At 42.0% G+C, this 4,874-nt stretch overlaps 1 protein-coding gene across 1 annotated transcript in view; it reads right to left on the bottom strand.

Moving 5' to 3' along the window:
• Positions 1-612: 612 nt before the first annotated feature.
• The window catches only part of SLC4A5 (solute carrier family 4 (sodium bicarbonate cotransporter), member 5), a 144,720-nt gene continuing 140,458 nt past the window's right edge, over positions 613-4,874 (bottom strand). The window contains exon 31 of the mRNA XM_011946047.1: positions 613-3,149. The gene's annotated coding sequence lies outside the window, so the exon portion shown is untranslated. The remainder of the gene's footprint in view (positions 3,150-4,874) is intronic.

Raw genomic sequence — 4,874 nt, forward strand, 5'->3', positions numbered from 1 at the left:
ATGAGTCTCACTCTGTTGCCCAGGCTGGAGTGTAGTGGCATGATCTCGGGTCACTGCAACCTCTGCCTCTTGGGTTCAAATAATTCTTGTGCCTCAGCCTCCTGAGTAGCTGGGATTACAGGTGCATGCCACCATGCCCTGCTAATTTTTGTGTTTTTAGTAGAGACGGGGTTTCATCACGTTGACCAGGCTGATCTCAAACTCCTGACCTCAAGTGATCCACCTGCCTCGGCCTCCCAAAATGCTAGGATTACAGGCATGAGCCACCACACCGGGCCTGTCCTGCAGTCTTATATCCCAACAGATTGTGCCAAGCTAGGAGCTTAATCTGTTAAATACTTGAGGCAGGGGTAGGTTTCTTGTCTATTTTGGCTTTTGGCTTTCAGGCAAGCAGAAGTAGCTCCTGCTCTAGGCAGCTTGAGGCAGAAAGAGAAAGAACAGTTGAGTTGACCTACCTCCATCCTTGTTCCAGCTAGCGTTATTCTTTTCATAGTTCTCTGGAGTTGAAAGAAGTTTCGATAGTTTGTTGGAGATGTTTTTGTAAGTGAGGTATAGCTCATGGCTATAAGCTATGCCTACTTACTTACCTAGATTATTAAACATGGAGCTAGATGACCAGACAGGATTAAATTTTATTGAATTTAGAGTTACAAGTGGAACAAATGACTGACTGCATGGAGAAGTATTATGTCAACCTGTTAAAAGCTATGGAGATTAAAATGTTCATGTATATACAAAATATAAATGACATGTAAGGTAAAATTACAGTGATCAATTTACAACAAAGAAATTAACAGTAGTTTTCCAGCTTGTCTGATTAATCAAGCAAGTTTACTCTTGAATCCACAGCATTTCTACAATTTAATTTGGACAAAGTTCTATTCCAAATCAGCCAGGTTTTAAAACTGAAAGGTTAAGGGTGGATTGTTAGCTTCCCCAGGATTGGAGCGCATGATAATAAATACTTTTTAGAAACATTAATTATTATTGTTTATAAGACATGGGTTCCAGCTGTCTCCCTGGCTGGAGTGCAGTGGCGTGATCATAGTTCACTGCAGCCTTGAACTCCTGGGCTTAAAGGATCGTCCTGCCTCAGCCTCCAAAATGGCTAGGACTACAGGTGTGTACCAGCATGCCTGGCTAATTTTTAAACATTTGTTTAGAGATGGGTCTCACTATGTTGCCCAGGCTGGTCTTGACCGCCTGACCTCTACTGATCCCCCAACCTCAGCCTCCCAAGTAGTGGGATTACAGGTGTGAGCCACTGTGCTGGCAAGAATTTATATTTAAGCAAAGGAGATGGTTTTGGATTAGCTAAGAAATTCTGCTCTCAGTAGGAGTAGAGGTTTAGAGCTTTACCTCTTGGCAGTATCCCTTGGAAGGGAGCTCTGAGATTAAATGTAATCAAACACTTACTGAGAGCTTTCTGTGGACCAGGCACTCCACTAGACTTGGGATTACAGAGGCCAGTTACCTGTCCTGATCTGCTAATGATCTAGTGTCATTTTTCTTTAAAAAAGAAAGCATCTGCATTTGTCATCTTGAGCAAATATAATAACCAAGGTGATTTACTCAAGGTTCGAATCATAGTTGTTTTGGAGAAAGTAAGTGTCAGATGCACTGTGGCTGTCGGGGTCATAGGAGGCATTAAATAAACATGGTTGGTGTTCATTAAATGTGGACTGAAGGTAAAATGACTGATCTTAAGTTTCATGAGGAATAGGTTTGCTTCATTGAAACTGGTTTTTATCTTCCCAAATACTTTTCAATCATTCCTTTAAAGTACTAGGTTGATTAATATTGCGAAGTTATAATGTAAAATGTGACATTACCTCTGTCTAACCTGTATTGTTCACATTGATGAGGGTTTGACTTTGGGAATAAATGTTGAAAATTTGCAGGAAAGACCCACCCAAATGTATAATGAAATGTGATTCCAGGTATGAAAAACCAGTGATACTAATTTAAATGATCATTTTGTTGATTTAACATGTGGTTTCAAATTTCACTTTAACAAGAACTATTTTATTTTAGAAACATTTATCCACTCAGATGGATTAGTTCTTTCATTAACAGAGTTTTGGAACTGGCTTTTCAATCTGGGAAAGCCCCAGTCACACTTCTGGAGCAAGGCCCATACTGCAGATGGTTCAAACTTTTTGTTTGTTTAGAGACGGAGTCTCTCTCTGTTGCCCAGGCTGGAGTGCAGTGGCACCATCTCGGCTCACTGCAACTTCTGCCTTCCAGGTTCAAGCGATTATCTTGCCTCAGCCTCCCTAATAGCTGGGACTACAAGCATATGCCACCACGCCCAGCTAATTTTTTGTATTTTAGTAGAGATGGGGGTTTCACTGTGTTGCCTAGGCTGGTCTCGAACTCCTGAGCTCAGGCAGTTCACCTGCCTCGGCCTCCCACAGTACTAGGATTATAGGTGTGTGCCACTGTGCCCGGCTGGTTCAAACTTTTCATATAACCCTTAGGAAATTGGATGTGACAGGGAGAAAAGATAGGACCTTTTCAGCATTTCTTAATATGCAGAATTGCCAAATATTCCAAAGATGGTCTAGTGACATAAGAGTATATTACGAGTTCATTTGAGAACATCTGTATTTAAATATAACCTTTAAACAATTTTAAATTGGTATTTGTTTTAAATATGAATTGACTATTGCCCTTTTATCTTAGCTATGATTTGGGGAAGCAAGCATTTTTTTTATTTCCAAAGAAATGTTAGAATTTCTATGCTGGACTGCATTTTAAAATAAAATATAATATTTAGCTTTAGGTATTTTAATTCCTACGAAAGGAAGGGGAGAGCTTTGCATCTAAGCAGTACTTTTCATCAACAGATCTCCAGTTTTCTATTAGGCAGGAGGACTCCCTCTGTTTGATAAAGAAGGAAACAGGCACAGAGAAGTTAAGACCCTCCCAATGAAGACTCAGCCAGGCTCTCCATCTCCCATCTGGGAGAAGCTGCTTCATCCTAGAGGGTGGTCTCGCTGTCAGTTTCTCTTCGGTATTTGTCCATGTCTGTGAAGTCATAGTCTGACTCCATCTCTATCTTCACCTGTGGCACCATGAACACTGGGTTCCGTGAGTAGTTGAAAGCAGGTGAAGCTGGACAGGAGATTTTGAAGTGCAAGGTGATGCTGAACAAGAAGTAGGAAAGAAGGATTATGTAGTTCTTGGTGTTTTGAACCCATCCCCTAGAGCAGGGCTTTAATGCAAATACTTCTGTCTTCGCTTCTGAACTCTCAGCACATGCCAGAATGAGCAGTTTCCTATTGGCTTGGCCTTCAGCCATAGTTACGCACCTGGTCTCGCCCTGTAAACCTATCTTCACATTGCTGCCAAGGTGAACTTTTGAAATCACAGATTTGGTGATTCCTCATTGTTCAAAAAATCTAAGCTCTTTAGTGTGAGAAGACAGGAGTATCTGTTTTCTCACAAACACAAACACAGCCTTCTGTGTTTGTAGTCCTGCCTGCTTAGTTTGCCCTATCCATTGCAGTGTTCTTTGCTCTTTGGGGGTGTGTGTGTGTGTGTGTGTGTGTGTTTTCAAATGGTACTTCGCGCCTGTGTCCACTGCCTGCAATGCCTTTCCTTTTCTTTATTCTGCCCCGCTCTATGTCTGGCAGATTCCAGTTTCTCTTTCCTAGATTCTCAAAACGAGGCTAGTCCCTCCCTGTGTGCTCCGTGATTCTTGCACAGGGTGTTCTTTCCATGCCATTCTTTTCACATCCCCAGGGATTAAGCATCGCACCTGGTAGATCATTGATGCTTAGTCTTTGTTAAACCAGACCATGTTGCAGAGCCTTTCACTGAAATAGAACCTTGCTATTTAGTGGTCTTTGCCTCTATCTGTTTTCATAAATTCAGTAAAACATCAATGAGATTGGGAGATGCCATCTCCAGTTAGCAAATTTTCTTCATTTCTGACCTTGTCTTAGGGCTTTGTGTAATTTAACAGTGTTTTGGAAACCTTTAACCTGGTCCAAATTTTCTCTCTACTGCCTGAAATTGGGAGCAGTTAGTCAATTTCGTGTAGATTATTTTATAAATGAAAATAAGATAGACTGCTTTCTCCTAATACTGGTATTACTGGTGTACTACTGTATAAAGATCAATGGCATCACAGGTATAGGAGCCTGCCTGGGGATGTGGGATGAGAAGGAAGGCGGAGATGTAACGGCGACAGGTGACACTTTGGGCTAGATCATCCTTGGGACTGCTGCTTAGGGAGGGTTGAACTGGGGAAAAGTCTGTTGTTTCACCCTGGCATTGGGGTAGCAGCTTTGCCTTATAATTCAGAAGATCCCCTGTCCCGTTTCCCCAAAAATCTCTTGGATGAGTGCCCTCTGTGCCTGGAGACTGATCTTCTAGACTTGGGATAGCCTGTGCTGTAATTACTGTTTGATCCCTGTTCATTCTAGGGCACAAGGTAGGAGTGGGACTGCCCCTGGCATCTTCCCAAGTAACAATGAAGTAAAGCCTTTCTTGCCTCTGAATTCCTCTTTTCTGTGTTTGAGCCCACTGTGTCATCATCAGGGAGTCTCACCTTTTTCACGGGTGGCTTCTCATGAAGAACAGAATCACATTGTTGGCATGGGGGCTCCTGGCAACCGGCCTGGAACTTATTCTTAACAGTTCCCATCTCGAGTTGATCTCTGATGTTAGCTTTGATGTTGATCTCTGATGTTGGCTTTCCTCCATACCCTTTCTGACCTTTGCTAATTAACCCTGCTGTTAATTCATTCTACACAGTACCCTGGGGTTTTGATCCTTAGCGTTCATTTATCCTGGCTTTCAGTGATGTTACACTTAAGCCATGCCTAGTTTTTCTGCTTTTTTTTTTTTTTTTTTTGAGATGGAAT

Source organism: Colobus angolensis, unplaced genomic scaffold, assembly GCF_000951035.1.
Source record: "Colobus angolensis palliatus isolate OR3802 unplaced genomic scaffold, Cang.pa_1.0 Scaffold249, whole genome shotgun sequence".
Lineage (NCBI taxonomy): Eukaryota > Metazoa > Chordata > Mammalia > Primates > Cercopithecidae > Colobus > Colobus angolensis.